The sequence below is a fragment of the Motacilla alba genome, chromosome 2 (genome assembly GCF_015832195.1).
Source record: "Motacilla alba alba isolate MOTALB_02 chromosome 2, Motacilla_alba_V1.0_pri, whole genome shotgun sequence".
Taxonomy (NCBI): Eukaryota; Metazoa; Chordata; class Aves; order Passeriformes; family Motacillidae; genus Motacilla; species Motacilla alba.
Window position 1 is genome coordinate 12705387 of NC_052017.1, and position 19505 is coordinate 12724891.

General features: G+C 37.9%; 1 long non-coding RNA gene across 3 annotated transcripts in view; it reads right to left on the reverse strand.

The window, feature by feature from the left end:
• The window catches only part of LOC119697703, a 158177-nt gene that overhangs the window by 63679 nt on the left and 74993 nt on the right, over positions 1-19505 (reverse strand). For all 3 annotated transcript variants that reach the window (XR_005255911.1, XR_005255909.1, XR_005255910.1), the window contains one exon: positions 17999-18075. This is a non-coding gene — a long non-coding RNA (uncharacterized LOC119697703). The remainder of the gene's footprint in view (positions 1-17998; positions 18076-19505) is intronic.

Genomic DNA, 19505 nt, shown 5'->3' on the forward strand with positions numbered 1-19505 from the left:
GGCACACCATCTAAAAATACAACTGCAGAATAGGTTTTACAGGTAAAGGCTGAAATCACTGACAGATCTCTGATATTCAGCCAGAATTTCCTGACTCAGCTTTCAGCCATTCTTCAATAGATACAATGGCTTATCAAACAATGTTAAACAAATTGCTCAATTTCTTGGTTAGAGCTCCTTATATGTGACATGGGGAGAGTACCATCACCAATTATTGCCTGTTTCTATCTGTTCCTGGTGTTCTACTTCCACATCCGTAAATATTTAGTCATCTCTGTGCCAAATAGTTTACATTCTAAATTTATTTAAGGTTTTTCTTTGATTTTGTCAGGAATACCATGCATGAAGAAAAACACAATTCATTTAAAAAATCTTGTAGGCAAAAAATCATTTGTCTCAATAAAAGGCAACAACTTGCTCTTTGTTGTTGTGTTGCTATAGCTATTTGCTATTCCCAGTTCTAAGTAAAAATTGCAATTATATTGTGAAGTTATGAAATACCAAATTAATGTTTTCAGCCCAAATAAAAGCACCTGCTTAAAGAAATATTGTGTACATTAACACTTATAAGACTGACTCGTTTGGCTAGCTCTTTAGTTCATGGGTACTTTGGTGTCAATCTGTCATTTCAATAAGTATTCAGCACCTGAAATTTATTTAAAATATTATGTTATCCCTAATTGCCTCTATGCCACCTTCTCCATGGCTAAAAACAAAGTAATCACTACACACTAGTGAGCAAGTGATATTACAACTGTATCTCACAGTCTGTATCTGCCCCTTCAAACGCCCTAAATATCGGCTCAGTCTCCACAATACATTTCAAGGGGAACACAAAGGAAGTGGGAAAGTTTATTTCTAATATTCCCAGCTTCCACCTTTTCAAATGCATGAATAAGCATTTCTGCTTTTAAGATGTGTGCTGTGAACCATGGCTTTAATTCCTCAGCAAATCTACCCCAGGACAGATGGGCTGAGCTCAAGCACTCCAACACTATTAATAGTCCAATCCAACAGCTTCAGTCCAAGCTTTCCTGTTTCTCCTCTCTGGGCAGGGAAGGAGCCAAAGTGGCGGTGTGTACATTTCTTATGCAACTTCACCTGTCATGGGTTTGGCACCAACAGCTACAACTCCATTCTGAGCCTAAGACTTCCCAATAGGAGTTGAAAAAGCACATATCAATAACATTTCCCCATAAGAAGATAAACAATGTTTTCCTATTAAACTACTGCACAATTTTGATTACACTGTGTCAGATTTAATCAACCGCTTCACTCTGATATTGCTTAAGGAAAAAAAAAATAGAAGGAATTTCATTTTCTCCTCAAATCTGTCATCAAGAGCACCAACTACCATCTTAAAAACTTTCATTCAAAACACAAGTTTTGCCAGTCTCAAAGGTTGTCATCTCTGAGGTACATTGAACTAATTAGTAATTTAGCAGGAGGAGAGGGAAAGAAGTTCACTTCAGGCACTTTGGTAGACAGACAAAGAACAAAGTTCCTTTATCTGTATTAATACTTTAAAAAATAGCATTAATGTCCTGCAGCAAAAACAGTACCTGGAATGATTTTATGGAGTCAATGCTTAATTTGAAAATATTCACACACTAAAATTATTTAATTAAACTAATTAGGAACCAAACTACTTTCCTTTCAACAGAAGGAAATAATACTAATAAATAAATAATCTTAATGTATGTATTATAACAAAGTCAGACTCACCAGGATCCCAGACAAAGGCTAAAGCATGGCAGTGTCTGCCTCCCACCAATGAAATGGTGATTCACACTGGAATGTATCATGGCCAAATCCGTGTCCATCCCCACCCTAAATGCAGGCAGCCACAGGATTTGTCCCAAACTCTATTTCACTTTTCTGTTTTCCTTGTTGCTGTCTCACTGTTGGGAGTTCTGTGTATTTTCCTAGGGAAATTGGATGATCCCACCACCAGAATATTTTGTTTACAAATGCACAGCACAGGTCCATCCCATTTCCAAAGCCAGGGTGGACAATCCTTTGTGTGGCCAAATATTTCAGGCATATTCAAGAGAAACGAACAATTCTCTTCCTATATATACACCTACCTCCCAAGTCAGCCCATGTCTGGTAGTCCTGATGTGTGAAAATCTGTGCCCTCTAAGCCAAAGTTGTACAGCTGTACAGTTAAGCAGCTGTAGCCCAGCCCAGAATTGTACAACAGACTCTGCTCTATCCCAGCAGACTCCTAGTCCACCTAGTTTAAATGCCTTGCCTCCAATAGCCCAGTTGCATTGGAAGCAGGGCATTTTCTATTGCAATAATTGTGCACAATTTTTTAGAAAAAAATATTTATACACACAAGAATAAATTAAATATCAAAAATCAGTATCCAGCCAGTCATTATTGCCTATAATATGTTACACCTAGTGCATAAAGTCAAAGGAATAAACACAGAAAGGTTTTTATATGTGATTAAAAAGAAAAGTATCCCAAGAGTGATTAAATGTACTCTATTGGCCTTTATTTTTTTTATTTAAGCTTACAAACAAGCAGTTTACATGATGAGAGCTTTCAAATCTTCTACAAAATCCTAGTGCATTAGGAAATTATGCAGTGAACTGATATAAACTTGGGTTCTGGGACTCTAAGTCAGTTGGTTTAAAATAATTTCCTTGAATCTCAGTGCAAGATATGTTTTTATTGAATGAAGTAATACGTCTTGGTTTTGTGGTGATGATGAACAAGTTGATATTACAGGTGAACCTTTGTGTTTCTTAACCTTTTTCTTCTTTTAGCTATCAAAACCAAATATAAAACCACTGCACAATTCCCCTAATCATAAGTTACAATTCACTGGCTATTTTTAAGGATGTTTCCATAACCCTGTTGTTTCATCTTGTGGGACCAAATATTTCAATGGCAAATTGTTTACGAATGCAGTGAAAGGATTTCATTGCTATATCTATCTATCTATCTATCTATATATATATATATATATATATATATCTATATAAATATATATAGATATATATAGATAGATAGATAGATATGACATTAATCTCATTTATTTGAGAAGCAAACTACTGTGTATGGCTGTCCTTACCTGATAGATGGATGGTAGAAAATTAGTAGTCAGAATGGTATTTTTACTCCTCAGATAGGTTTTTGCCACATAGTCAGAGCTCAAGGCATTCTAGCTCTAATTGCTTGAAGTATAATTAGACAGAGAAAAATATTAAATGAAGGAAAAAAAATATGTATTCAGTGTCAAACCTTTCCACACTTGCTGGAGCTTGGCACTCCTCTGACTCACCCATCTGTGTGACACCTGTAACTCTGCTGTAAGGGATAATGGCCACATAGAGGAAGGACCAAGTGAGTTTTTGCAAAAGTATCTAAATTCCTAAATGTGTTTTGTAAAACTTTTGTGTCAAGTGACTTGTCTAAAGTGACACAGACACTTTTCAGAAGAAGAAGGCGTCCTCTGAGTCCCAGAAAAGTGGTTTAATTACCTCAGCCTTCTTCCTTAGCAGGAGCTATAAGGCAAGAGAATAATTACATAATAACTGTGCTTAAAATCCCATCATTTAGACCATGCAAAGTGAACTGAAGAGTTGTAAACTGACACTTGGAAAGGTGACCTGAATCGAAAACAGATTTTTTTTTCAGTCACTTATTCTCTGAGCTGCAAAATTTGAATTCTAAGCTCCGCTTAAATGTAACCACTGGCAATTATTATTTTTTAATACTTTAAAAAAGGATGAATAAATGAATTTTCTGCTGTCTGAGGATACTAGTACTAGAATAGTATGGTATAATTTAAAAACACTCTGAAACAAGCAAAGTCTCATCCCATTTCAGTTTCTTAATTTTACTTGTAAATTTTCACCAACATGCCATAAGTAAACTGCTTGCAGCATACTTTAATCATTTGCCAGACACAGTCAAATAAGTGAGATTTCTGGGTAGGCCATTTGTCTTGGATTTGAATCCAAATGACAGAATTATTTGGATATAGCACAATTAAGTCTGTCCAGTTATGATGGCCATTTAATGAGCTTCTCCAAGGCAGAAGGGAGTTGGCTCTACCTGTCTAACCAGGGTTTTAATATGCCATAAAGCTAACATAATAAATAATTTAAGTGTTGAAACATTACAAAGCTAAGACTTTCCCAGTGACTCAGTAATGTGGATTGTCACACATGGAGACAGCCATTAGGAATCCAACCAAAAACAAAGTGAAAGAAAGTAGATCACAATATTTGACTGCTAAATATTACAAATGTGCTGTCTCTCTTCAATGGAACACGTTATGGCTTGAGATAGTTGTAACTTTCACTTGACAGGAATTTTGTGGCCCTGCCTATAGCTCTGCTCTCAGGTGTCATGTTGCTAGAAGGCACAGTCCTGGGGAAGAGTGAGTGGATGAATGAAGACAGGGAGTCTCTCACAGAGTTGTATCAGAAATCATACGCTGCCCTATTTTAAACAGAAAACCCAAATGATTTCTATCAGACATTAAATTAACCCAGCAGGGATTTCTGACTGTTCCAGGCAGAAAACTACTTTATGCATAAGAATAATTGGATATTCTAGAGACCATCGTGTTTTGTGCCATGAGTCGTAAATGTTGGCTCATCCATTAGGGATTGTCATGGGGTCTGTGCCTCTTTACCAAGGCAATTAAGTAGTTGGTTAAGTTCAGCAATGCCCTGAAACCTAGCTTTAGGACAGAGTCAAGGTCCTAAACCAACAGGAGTTGGCCTTTTCAGTGACAAGCAGGAATGAAGTTGGCATCATTGCCCTAGGAGCCTGCTCTGTCACTTATTACATGAACCAGCTAAAAGGAAATGGAAATTATGTTGGAAATGGAGAAATGCATGGAGGTGAGGGGGATAAGAGGACTGTCCACCTTTAAGAAGGAAATGTGAAAATTACCCTTAGTTATGGTCCTCCGGGAATAAAAGGAGGATATGATTTTTACATGTGGTGAATTTTCCAAGTCCTCCCTTCATTTTGGTCACAACAATACATAATTCAAAGACAAAACATTTTTTCGCCACCATAAAAAGTTCTCAAGTTAGGAGGTAATTGCATTAGCACGCTGAGAAAATAGAAGAGAATGCAAGAAATCCTGATTGGCGTTCCTCTGTTTAAAAGGAATTATTTTCCAATACCTGAGCATGCCCAGAGGAGCTAGTCTCTGAGCAGCTGTGAAACAGAACCTTTTTTACTTCAGGGTTAGTGCAGGGAGCTCATTAGCACAGCCTCAACCCTCAGCTAAACAGCCTTGTTTGCATATTGAAGCAATAGAATGTGAAGGTGTTAAAAAGGAAGAATTGCAGCCGCTACTCCTGACTGACATGTCTATCTGGGCTCTTGTGTTTACAAGAGAATAACGAAGCTGCCCCAAAGCCCCTACTGGGCCTGATTATTATGCAGAGGCTTCTTAGATTATGTATAATTGATATCCATTTTCCCTCCAGCTAACCAATGGCAGCTCTCAGGAGTAATGTTCACTCTCCTGCATCTTACCAAGCAAGCAAACACTGGAAATTGCTATCTTTTGCTAGGCTTAATAATTTTTAAAGACCAAAAATTGACATTTACATTTTTCAGAGGCACAGATTATTGCACTGTTGGTGAGGTTTTCCTGCTAATAGCAATCAAACAGTGGAGATACTGTATTTAAGGGTGATGATGATCTGGGGCTATGTTTGTGTCCCATTTCTATATATTTTTTACACATAAGTTTAGTGGACTGTGTATATAACGTGTGTGAATGCTCCAGTTTTTCCATACAATAACAATATGGTAACGAAAAGCAAGGGCAAGTTCTGACAGCTTACTTTCTGCTGTTCTTTGTGAAAGATTTGCAAGAGGAGTTATGCAGGCAAGGACATTCCTTCAATTACATTTACTGGCCCCCTTTCTGTACTTACAATAGTTATCTTCATCCTTACAATTTAGGCCAAATGTTCAATTCCTAAAATTGACACAGGCATGAAATTAAGTAGTGCAGTGCTCATTTTTTATTGCTCAGATATTTCTCTCCTTTTCTAAGAGAAAATCCCATTGAAGTTCTTCCTCAAAAATGAATTATTACATTCAGCCTTTCAATTATAAAGAAGTTATGAGATATGAGAAAAGGGAGGTTTTTATTTAATGAGCAATTTTTTGGGTTTGGGTTTGGTTTTTTTATTCCTGCTTCAGAGCTTTTGAAAAGATGTTTGTGTGGGAGGATTGGGCACAATAATTTTTAAAGTTTTTCCAGTAAAGAGTTGATCTTGAAAATGAAATGCTAATAGCTTGAGATAAACACGCGAAGTCTGTATAACGCTCTCAATGTGCTGAACTTCAATCTGACCTTCAGCCTTTTTGCTGTTTTGGTGCTGGATATCTCTTCAGCACAAGCTGTCAGTGCATGGAGAATTTTTTTATCCATACAAATAGTTTCCAGAATAAGGATGTGTCCAGTCCAATCATTTTCATGTCACCTTTCTCTCTAGAGGTGAAGACCTAGCTCACTAATCCTTTCTGCTACCTAACCTTGGCAGAATTTTAATTTTAATCTGCTCTCTGAGGAGATGCACGAGAAAATGCAAGGAATATTAATACATGGGCTGAACTAGGCTGAATGTGCAAAGGTGAAGTTTCTTTCAGCCACTTGCATATATACCTATTTAAAAGCATAGCCATTGTGCACTAAACCTCCTCTCTGCACTAAACCTCCTCTCTGCACAGAGCAAGGCAAATCTGCAGAAAGGAATATTGTGAATTAATTTAACCACTTATGCCTTCAGATTTCCTACCAAAAATCTACATACTTCTTCCATGCACTGAATACCTGGGCAAAACTAGATGATAATAATAAGCAAGGAGCATACAACCTTTACATAGCTGATTTTTGTTCCAGTAACTTTTCAGAAACCAGAGAGCAGTCAAAAAAAACTGAACAGCTTGCAGCTGCCCTTACCTTAGCATACCTGCCTTTATGTTACAGAAACATAAATAGACAGAAACCAACTGTCGCAAAAAAAATTCTGCCAAAAGATAAGGCAGGAACAGTCCCAACAGGCAACCATTCATATAGTGATCTCCTGACCTGTATTTAACAAAAACTGCACACTAGTTCTAAGAAAGAGTGAAGTCAAACAGTCATTTCAGAGTTGCACCTTTGGCCAGTGGACCACAGGACTGCAGTCAGCACTGTCACACAAGAATTTCAGGCCACATAATTACATTCCAAGAAGTGTTGGTCCTGCATTGACCAGGTAAATCTGTTAAGAGATAGACTAGCTCTTTTTTATAATGCCAGCTTCTGCTTTTTACATAAGCCTCTGCAAAGTGGTCACTGCAATTCTACAAAGAGCTTCCTGGTCACATACGTCTGTGTCTCCACCTCCTTTCAGGTGCTAACTTTCATTAAAAGAAGCCTCAATTAAATATTAATTTATTACTTATTTATTACAGAGTGCTTTTCCATGCCACGAACTGCTGAGCTTGCCATACAGATCCTATTTGATCTCTGGGAGGAAAGGAAGAAGGCTGTGTGTCCATAGATGGGAGGGGGCATGATCTGTATTGAGATGCAGCTCACTTTATGAAAGACTTAGGTCATATCCAACACTTATAAATCTCAGGAGTGGCTCCGTTATAAGGCATGTTTGTATTGTTCACACCCTCAGTATGACTTTGAGATGCTCCTCAAAAGTATTAGTAGTGTTCCGCCATCCCCTCTCCTTGGTAAAACAGTTAGCAGAAAGACAGTCTGACCTTTTCTTTTGCCTTTTCTTTAAAAACGCTGAAGCAGAAGCCTCCTTGGACCTCCACGAGTGTCCAAAAAGAGGATACAAATTATACTTTCCTCTTCTTCAGAAATATGTTGCCACCTCACTGCTCTCCGTTTGGAGTCCTTCTGCAGGACTCTCTCATGAGGAGTGAGCATCTTTGGCCTGATTTGCTCTGCACTTGGAGAAGCTATCAGTGGAGATAGGACTGGCTTTAATAACACAAAATTTGAACTGTTACAGTGATGTAACTCTTTTCCTTCTGTCTTTGGCTCTGTAAGTCTAAAATAAGGACACAAAGCTGCCCTTCTGAAGAGTAGACTCTGTTTCTTTCCCTGAGAAGGGATATAACAAAAAATTAATGTTTTTTCTTTTATAATTGAGAATACTTTCCAAAATCCATTTACCATCATCACAGGCAGAATATTTGTCTTGACTGTCTGAAAAATATCATAATCAGTAATATGCCAGTTGATGTACAGACCAGAGTTTTGGTCCAATTCTCTATATGATCAGGCAACATCAATTAAGAAATATTCAATGTTTGGTCCATGAAAACTTTCAAGTGTTAACTTATGTATTAAGACTTAAATTTAAAAGGTTGACTGAAAACCTCATAAGAGGTTTTTCTCTTTCTTTAAATTTGATTTTTGATTAAACCAGATTTTTCTCATCTCAGGTTGGTAATTTCCCAGGTCCAAAGCACACAGCCATACATGAAAATCTACATTTTAAATCAGGCAACATTTTTCCTATTTATTCTCTGCTTATAATTTTGTTTGGTAGTAACAGGGGGCTTTTGAGTCACAGCTTCTGGGTCCCCCTGATGGCACATGGCCCACAGATGAAGCCATAGCATAAAAACAACTGCAGGACACGGTTTTAGCAAAGAATAATTGAAGATCCAGGAAGCTATAATCCAGAAAAAAAATTTAGCTTGCCATTCAGTGTACTGTCCATTCATTACTATTCAGTGGAAGTGCCATACACACAAACAATAAAAAGTTTACTCTTGTGTCTTCGTTTGGAAAGATAGGTGTCTGGTAAGGAAGGTAGAAGCCTCCCCTGAAATAGAAAAATGTAAACCCCCACCTTCCGAATTGTTATAAATTTGAAATTAAGGGGGGCTCTCAGGCAAAAATATGGGAGCAGGAATAACAGTTCTTTATTAGGGAAGAAAATAAAAAGATAAACAATGCAGATAAAAAAGATAAAACAACACTGACAGAGTCAGAACACAACCTGACACCCTGTTGGTCAGGGTGTTGGTAGCAGTCCATTTGGAAATGTGGCTGCAATCCTCCTGGAGTGTGAGGCATGGTTCTGCTGGAGCAGGGATCGGGTAGAAGGGTGTAGTCTTCCTCTGCAGATCCAGTGGAAGAGGCAGCTGTTCCTCTGGGAAATCCAGTGGAGAAGCTGTGCTGGTATTCTAGAATCTCCAGATTATATCTGGGTAGAAAGCTTGGCTCCTCCCTCTGGGCAGAGCATCTCCCAATGGGATGCTGTAGTTCTTATCAGCTATGCAGTGACATTCAATAGCCTCTTATCAGCAGATGTCTCCCCGAGGGAGGATTGGTCGTGGAAGAGATAAGGAAAACTGCCCACTTAGCAGAAGACAACAGCCATACAGATGGCAAATAGAATACAATTTGCTTGGCAATCCAGGACATCTTGGTACTACAATTGTCACCAGCAAGAAGGCAGAACAGTCTAAAGTGGAGAAAAAATAACTGCTGGAATGAATATTTAATGACTTCTTCATGAGCTCAGCACAGGAAGGGAGGAGAAAAAAGTTTGCCCTTCAAAGACTGCTCTTGTATAAGGTCAGTGAAATTTGTTTTACAACTCTTCTGAAATAAAACATAAATTCCCTCTTAATTAAAATGGTCCTTTCTTTGTTGCGACTCTCAGACATACTCTGAAATTCCTGGAACTTTGTGTATCCTAAAGAAACTGGCAATATTTTTATGTAAATACAGAAATTATTATAATCTCCTTTGTAGTCAAAACTCTTATTGTTCCATATTGTTTCCTACTTCAACGAAGGATTTTAACAAAATCCATTTGCACAAGCCAGTGTCCAGGAGCTACCTCAACTCCTCATTTCCTTTATATCTTGCTGGGCTACAGTTATTGTACATTATCTGAATCTTACTGACTTTAGTGCCTTACAAAATGCTTTTGCCTCAGAATTTACATAATTTTGTGTACAGGAATCACAAAGAAAATATGACAAAGTAAAGCTCTTTGAAGAGACATTAAAAGTACCACTGTGTAAGACAATCACCTCTCCCAACTCAATGAGCTAAAATTTCAAGTTGTAAGAATCTGTTTATATCCAGAAAAACATAGGTCCTGAAGTTTTCAAGACGTATAAAGAACAGTCACTTATTTATTTTCAAGACTGTTAGTCTTTCTATCTTTCATGTTTATCACTGCATTTCTTTTAATTTCCTGCCAGACCAGCTACATGGATAGAATATCACAGAGACAAAAGAAAACTTCCACAGTCAAGTGCTGCTTGCTTGGGCTGCTTTGTTCCTCAGAAGTCCTTTTTCAGGCAGCACCTCATTGGTGCAACAAATTAATCACCAAAGCCCAGGTCTGGTAATGAAGTGCTGTGGATTTGCAAGAGTTTGGAAGGCATTACATCTTTTACCTGAAAGAAAAATGAGGTGAGTGCTCAGCCTTGGAAAATTAGCACAGCAGCTCTGTCAGAGGCCAGTCATCCTCCGGAGCAGTTATTAGTGAAGTTAGCTGAGTCTCAAAACCCTGTGGTTCTTTTTTGGCCTGTGCCAAAGCATCGTGTCTACAGTTGCACTTGAAATCTAGAACTGTATGGATCTTGGGTTGCCATTTGCCACAGGTTTGGTGAAACAAACTATTCTCAAATACTGGCATCAGCCTGATCTTTGTTAGTACTCTCAGAGGCTGAGATTCAAATACAGGCTATTCATTAGTCTATTTTCATCCTTCCCCTTTCTAAGCTTTTCATAGCATTTTTTATGTTCTGAAGGAACAATTGTGATGTTTATCCCATTGTTCAAGTGGCTAAATTAATTATATTCTATCTCAAAAAGTTTCTGCATTTTGCCACTGTAAAATAAGACAACACTTTTGGGAGATGATAGGATGGACAGATGTCTTTGGCTTTAAGCTAAAACAAGAGGATGGGAAAGCACATAAATGCATAAATATGGCATTTCCTGAGTCCCACTGAAATGCCCTGCAGACACATTCAGCATATGTCTCCTGTGACCCTTGAGACTCAATCCAAGACTGCTATAGCAATCACTCTCTTAATGTTCCACTGAGACACTTGCTCTGCTCAAGCTCCACATCTCTCTGGAGAGGAAGAGTCAGCAACTCCTCTGTAAAGTGGTGTTGGTCCAAACTCCTTCTCGTGAAGATGGATCAAGTGCAAGAAATCACCCACCACCAAATAGACCAGCTCACTTCTGGCAAAATGGATACTTTGAGACTGAGATGGAGCTTGGCCCTGCCACAGGAGCTCAGTCATGACAATTTTGCTCTGAATCCCTGAAGCTACTCTATTTTTCTTTTAATTAAAATTACTGCAGCTGAAAGCAGAATCAATGCCAAGCTGATTGTATTGCTGACGCAGCAATTGGGAGCTCAATAGCAAAAATGTATCCCCTACCCTTTTATTGCAATTTATCTCCCAGCAATAAAAAGAGAGAAATGAAGAGTATATGGTGAGGTTTCCAATTTTTAAAGCATTACCAAGCATGTCAAGTGCTGAACACATAGTGCATAAACACATCAATCTCTGCCTCTCAGCTTTTTCTAAATCAAGATATTCTCCTATCTCTCCAGGCATTACATTTTACTTAGTTTCAGGACAGTAGAATTTCCTAGAGTTCTTGGCCTTTTTCAGGATCATAATATGAGCCATTAAGTAAAACATATCCATTCAAGATTTTGTATTTAAAAATAATTTCTAACAATATCAGAGCCATGTCTCTGCATTATTCCAGGATATTTTTGACAAATTTTTGCAGAGTAAGCAAGGAATGTGTTTCTTTTGGTTTCTCTTACATTTCAGATACCTATAAATATACATACAAAGAAAGCATAGAAAATAAACATTTTTGTAAAAGCAGACTGTGGGAATTAATCTCATCCACTTAAAAACACAGACTCTCAAATTAAGATAGTTCAAAAGAAAGCACATGTCATCCTATCATAGGTGTCTAAGGCAAGTGCAATGAAGCTGACTTGGTTCAGACTAGATGTCTAACATTAAGATGCCTGAAATTAGGGAAGATGAAGACCCAGTGCTGTGTGGCAGACCATGACAAAGGATTTGAACCAATGTGGAAGGACTGGACCACCTGTATGAACTAACTTTTGTTACAAACTTCAGATGACACATAGTATTTCCTATTATTCTTGGAGAAGTTCCCTGACCACAGGTAAAAAAAGGGATTTGTAAGAAAATACATTGACATTCACTTAGTGAAGTAATTTATTTGAGAGATCATGTACAACACTCCAGTGCACAAATTCTTTCTCCTGTGACAAATAAGCTACCCAATGAAATTTAGAAATTAATATTTATCTATATGTAAAGCACAAGAAAATTTATAGATGTGCAGGACAGTGGCAAACTTTCAGTAATAGACTGATCCCATAACCCAAGCATAAAAACTTTTCTCAACCAAAATTACTTCTGCATATCACACCTTTATCCAGGCCTCACCACACTGACTTTAACAGTGTCTCTCATTTAGGATTTATTCTTGTGTGTTACATCAGAAATCTATAGATTTTTGATACTGAGAAGGTTGAGGGTGACTTTTCCCAAGACTTTTAGATGTTGATATTGAGAGAAATAGCCATAATAATTAAACAGGTAGGACAGCCACTTAAAAAAAAAAAAAAAAAAAAGAAAAAAAAAGAAACCACAGCTGTCCCTTTTTACATTGATTTTCAGAAAATTTTACATATTTTTAAAACATAAATTTCACCAGAAGTGGGTATGTGGGGACATGAAGAGGTCGGAGTCTCTTCCAGGAATGAAGAATCTGGGCATGGCCAAAAATCTGTTAGTTGTGGAAAACCCTATACCATGAGAGCTAACAAGCAGTCAAAATAAAGAAATTAGTATTAGATGGTAAGGTCTCTCCTGAATTCAAGGTAACAAAACACCTTTATGTTGGCAACTTTTTAATCCTTTTAACCATCAGTCATCAGTTAATTCATAGTTGCCATAGCAGAAAGCAACTGAAGTATTTCAAAGAATGTCATTTCAGAATTGCTGCCAGAAATTGAAGATGAAGGCTTATCAGCATGGAAAAACACAAATCTGGCACAGACCTCATGTAAACTAACAGTAGCAAGAAAAGTAAGAGGCTGAAGTTCAAATGTCTTTTTTTGTTCCATTCCACCCTGCTTTGATATTGTAATTTCTAAGTTTGAATCACTGGAACACAGTAGCTGGTCCCTTGCCTTAGTTAGTGTTTGTCTGGTATCCACCAAAATGCAGCTTGGCCTGTGGTTCCACTTTCCAGGCATTACAATGCAAATGTGTAAATGGTAAACATAATCATTAATTGAGCTGATATTCTTCCTATTAATCTCTCTTACTAAAAACTTTTTAATATCTGCTAGTTAGGAACTCATTAGAAATACAAAATCTATGAGGAAGACTAAATAGTAATGTGAATAAACAAATACTTCCATTAATATATCTTACTTAATTAAAAAAATATTCAACAACCAGCTGCAACAGGAAGATTCAGTCACTTCCAACACAAAAAATCAGAAACATCTTCTTCATGTTAAAAGTCAGTTAGAGAAGTTGTGATAGTGAAATTAGGATGGTCTGCAGATAGAAGCATGGCAAATTGTGTAGGGGAAGACAAAGTTCTGGCATGACACTGATTTTTTTTAATTAGAAAAAAACAGATGAGTTTTCCTGCTCACAAACTTCAGAATGCAGTGTTATTCTTTGTAGTTACATATCATATTGTATTATCACCTTCTGTTCTTCTTAGTTACTTCCACAGGGCATAAATATTTATTCCATTGACCATTTCAACTCCCTAGAATGAATGCCATCTACAATGTAAAAAAAAAATAATGTATAGACTAGGCTTTGCTTCTACCAGCACAAAGTCTTTTCATATCGCTATTACTAGAGAAATATTATGTATTTTTTCTGTACTGCTGTTGCCTAATGAAACCCTTCCCAAAATTGTGCCACGCACTCTAAAACCACAGTGGGAAGCATTCTTACATCAAAAGCTTTGTTACCTAAATAAAGAAAACAAGAGGAGAATGAAAAAGAGGGCATATTACATCTGAGGAATGAGACACAGACTGATTTGCTCAAAAGTATTTTCCAAAGACATACAATATATCAGTGGCAAAAGGTCTGATTCCTTATTCCCTATTCAGACTCCAACTTTCCTTTCTTTCATTATTTCCCCTTCTACATGATATTACTTACCCATACACATGAGCAAGATAACTATCACAACTATTATGCTATGCTATTCTGTAGCACTAAGGATGAATAAAAAAGCAGGCTATGGAGTGCATCAGTTTTATACTGTGCTTTCGAGTGTCACAGATCTCCACCCATAACTGCTCTGCATCACTGTTTCCATAGTAACAAGATAACATGAGAGGCTTTGGGTTCTCTGAAAGAGTCCAAACTCAAGACGAGAATACCATATTGGACTTTGTAAATGAATTCTGATTTGTGCCTTTCAAGCAAAATATATCTCTGAATAATGTACTCACTTGAATAGTGAAGTTATTCAATTTGATGACAGTAAAAATTATAGATTGAAGAGAAAACATGTTTTAATATGCAACAAGGAGCTGAAAATGCTTTTCCTTTTAGATTACAGGAGTTATAAGGCAACAGATTCCCATGCCAAATTAAAAATGTCTATAGTAAATTGACAGGAAGGAATAATGTGATGGTACTGGTATATAAGGACCAGAAAAAGACTGTAGAGAGTTTTTAATACAGACTAGTCCCCCAAAATAGAGCTGATGCCTGAGGAAAAGGTGTGATGTGAGATCACTCCATAGTACAGATATAATGGTAGCAACCCAGGTGTCTGCACATCCCAGCAGTTGAGATCTGGGAGGCGACAAAATAAGTAAGAGAGCCTAATGAGAGGACAGCAAGCTACAGTGGAGATGAGAAAAAGCAGCAGGTACAATGGAAAAGGATCTGATTTGTGTAATGTGGTCAAAAAACTGCTGGGAATATGTACATGGAGGCTGTAGGACAGAAGAGAGGCAATAGTTCTGCAAAGGTAAGTAAGAGAAAAATCACTTACAAGTTGTAGACAAACAATACCCACTGAGTTCCAGGAACCATTTTTACCACTCTTAAAAATTTGACCTGAAGTACAGCAATACCAACAAACCTCTTCCCACTGCTGAGCTCCAAACCCACTAAATAAGCTCACTTCCTGATCATATTTTGGAACATTTTTTGGGATATCAGTTGTTTCATAGAACAGTTTGAAGTGCAAAGTACGTGTAAATGTTGTAAAACATAGGAAATTTTATGACTGGCTCCCGGTGTGGCAGGAATGTGATTGAAATACTGTAATATGATGCGTTCTTATGATTCAATTACTTTTTTCATATATCCTGTCTGTTTGTATTTTTTGTCTACTTTTTGATGTCTAAAAGTTAAATTGATTCAAAAAGTCTATGGAGTTGGAAGAACTTCCCTCTGACTTGCAGAGATGTGCATGGCTGGACTTGCATTCTCCTGCCATATGTATCTCTTTTAATAGTTGCAGCTTCAAGGGGCTGACAGCATTTCTTCATTTCATCAATAGCCTGAGCAGTTGCTACGTGTTCTGGTGTGTACAATGGAAGGGGCCTGGCAATGCAACCTCTCTCAAAGAAAGCAATAAGAAAAAGTCACTTCTTTCCCCAGCATTCCTGCACGGCAGCTCTTCATCTGTGTTGAAGGTCACTAAATCCAGAGGGCAGCTCTGCACGGCCACGTTGCAGCCACGGCAGCACCGTGCTGGTGAAGTCAGCAGCCATGGGAGAGCACCAAGGGAGGGCTTGCAGCGGTCAGGACACAGCCAGTCCAGAAGAAATTAAATTACCTCCACTGGCCAACCCTCACTGCAAGGAAAGACTTCAGTTAAATGCTCTTTTCTTCTCTCAAAACTTTGCTTCACATCATTTGTGAGAGGAACATAGGGGAACCTTTGTAAAATCATGAGAGCCGGGGATAGACTTGTATGAAGGTATGAAAGCATAGCTGCATAGTCTGCTGTACAACGGTTTGCCACATAAAATAATCCATTCTCCTATTCCTGTTCCATTCAGGCTGGTGGGGACTCAGGTGGCTCTAATGAGAAAAGAATGAGCCAAAGGCACATAGACTGTGAACTGAGTTTCAGCAATAATGTTTCTCAGGGGCTGGTTATGCTCCTGAGTTTTAAACACCACTCACTTATTGAAGGATGATAACTGAAGGGAAGGTGAATATAAACATGTATCTGTATGTGAACAAAAGGGAGATTTGCACCAAGGCATCCAGTGATCTCACTCCTCTCCCAGCGAACCAGTCCTCTGACCTGCCCTGTCAAGGCTTTTCTTCTTCCTCCCTCCCTGACAGCTCTGAGCATACTTTTCATCCAGAGGTCTCTGCCAATTCAGATCACCTGCTCTACAGCTGACTTTTGCTCCAGTCCTGCTCAGGTTTCTAGGGAGTTCAGAAATGACCTTATGTCTTACAGAATTCATTCAACCTTTCAAACACAGTAAGGAATTTCAGAACCTATTGTACGCTGTGCCTGTCCATAATACAGCACATCACAAAACCTCCTGCCCCACCTGCAGATTATACAGCTGAAACGTACTTAACCTGTAGCACATGCTAGAGCAAGAAACAGTTAGAGCTTTGCCTCATAGTAGGGACATGAGAAATATGAAAATCTGGTAAATTATTAAGGAACAAAGCTTTCAGGAGAAATGTGGCATTATAGTAACGCTGATAAATTGACTATGATGGGTGCTAGGATCTGCTATGGAACTCCACCCTTTGATGGCACTGGAACTTGCTAGAAGATACATTCTTAAACTACAGCAAGGGAAATATAAGTTGAATATTAGGAAAAAGTTTTTTACTGAAAGATTGATAAAGTACTGGAACTGTCTGCCCAGGGAGGTGGTGGAGTCACCATCTCTGGATGTGTTTAAAAAAAGATTGGATGTGGCACTGGGTGCCATGGTTTAGTTGAGGTGTTATGGCTGGGATTGGACTCAATGATCTTGAGGGTCTCTTCCAACCTTGTGATTCTGTGATACCAACAGGACTCCAGTCTCCCACCCTAAGCTTGATTTATTCCCACAGCAACAAACTGCAATGATATTCTTTAAAAGGAGATTACTCAGATTTTCTGGGTGAGATAAGTAAAGCAAAACCATTGGAAGCTGTTTCACTCCTTCACAGGAAGAGTTTGAAGGGGGTGCCTTTGTAGAGTGTTTTGTTTTACTGAGTTTTTTTTTTTACAGTCTTTATTTGCTAGTCAGCAAGTTTCAGTGATTTCCTGCATTACATTGGCTCTACCTCACTTGGTTTCCAAACAATTATTCTTCTGTTCATCACTTCTAAATGATAGTTTTGAATCTGATTCTTGTTTCAGATCGTACCCTCCACAACTCCCAACTCCCTGCTTCCTTATTCCCTGTGTTCATCATTTCTGTTAGGGAAAAGTGTAATTTTTGTTTTCTTCCCAAATGCTCCAGAAGCAGGCAGGATAACAAACAGTTGCTTTTCTTTTTGCTATTACAGTACACAGAATGTGCACAAAAAACAAATTAAGTGGCTGTATCAGAGACCCTGGTATGGAACAAAATAATATATTTCTTTCACCAGGGTTCCCACCTGTGGCCTGACATTGTCTATGAGCCCTGGATGAAGTTTGTATTGTTGGATGTCTGCAGTGCAGTGGTGTGGGATGAATATCAAAAGATTTTCTTAATAACGGGCTAGAAGGAAAGTCATTTAAGGGTGAAATTCATTTTAAAATTTTGAAATGCTTGGTTTAGGCTGAGATGTACAAAACCTTACTTTTAAGGGCTAAATCATTGGGGCCTTGGGGGCTATTTAGGAGTACAACATTAATTTTATTTCTCCAAAGCAATCCAGACATAAGTGGATCAAAAGTGGAAAATACATGGCAGACATTTACTTCTAGAAGACTTACAAAATTGGGGGGTTAGTTCATCCTCTTGATTGTGGCAGGGTTGTATTAATTGCTGAAGTGGTTTAAGATAGAGACCTCTGTAAGAAAAAACAGTATGTGATGAAAAATAACATCACTATGTGAAGAATGCACCAGAGAGCACTTTGTGAGAATGGGAGAAATCCTGTTGACCTCTTTTTTTATAATTTTTTTTTACTCCTGTTTAACATATTTTAAACCCAGGTATGGATAACTAAATACTCATAATCTCTATATGCTTAATGGAGGGGGTTTTTTATTCTTCAATAGTATAATGTCCTCTTATAATCATAACAAGCAAAAGACTTCCAAGTAAAGACAACTACAAATTCACTATCCAGATATTTTCCTTTAATCTCCTTGAAACTGCAGGGCATTGTTTTGGACAGGTGAGAACCTCCCATTCACTAAGAGCTCTGTAGCCTCATGGAAGTAATCCTCTGACAAAATAAGAATAATTTCTCATTACAATTATGCTCAACCTCAGGTTACAGAAGAAGCCACATGCTTATTTCCCTGCAAGTCTACTGGAAATTAGTACTATTTATCTTAAGAGTGGATTCTTTGAATAAGAAAGACCAGGGAAACTTTTGTATTGGTTTTCTTGGAAATTTTCCATGTTATATTTCATAAACCTCTGCAGTTCTCTTGGTAATGTCTGGGATCTTCCTAACTCATTCTGTACCACACAGAAAGTTGTCATAGTCTTGAAGCTGTTAATATAATATCATATTAAACTGAAAATTGAGACATATAAAGATATATAGATACACATCCTCTGTTCCTGGTCCTCTTGTCTAAGAGTATCAACTTCAAAAACTTTAATTTCAGAGAAAGTCTCAAGCATGGTCTGCTTTTCTGTGTTGGTTAGGAAATTTAGACTTACACTTCAACCAGGAAAAGTCACATTATATATCCTCCATGAGTTGTATCTTGTCAGTTACCCTGGATGGTTAGGAACCCAGTCTTTTGCCCTATAAAAGCTTCCTATGGTTGTTTTGCTAAGAGCAGAGTTTCTCTTCAAGTATTGCAAGTTACTTGCTTCAATAACTCTTCAGCTCAGCCCCAGTTCCTGCAGAATCAGTTTATCTTGATGCCTGCTGCATTCCTGTATTTCCTGTGTCCTTTCTAAAGACAGGTTTGCACAGTATTGCCATGTGCAGTCTGTGCTAGCTCCTTTTCCTGGTGTCCCATCACACTGTCCCAGGAACCTGCTGTTATGTGACTCAGTTTTCATCACAGTGTGTAGGGGAGAACAGAGGGTTGCAAAGAGCACATGGAGTGCTTAGGGAAAGAGTACAGAAAAGATACAGTACCAGACTAATACTTTGTGAGTGTCTGCAGCATTTTCCAACCAGAGGTTTAGAGAATTCCACTACTAAAGACTGAATCAGGCCAATTATATCTGGTAGCTACGTATATATATACATACATATATATATATATGTGTGTATATATATATATATGTACATATATGTCTCTGTGTGTG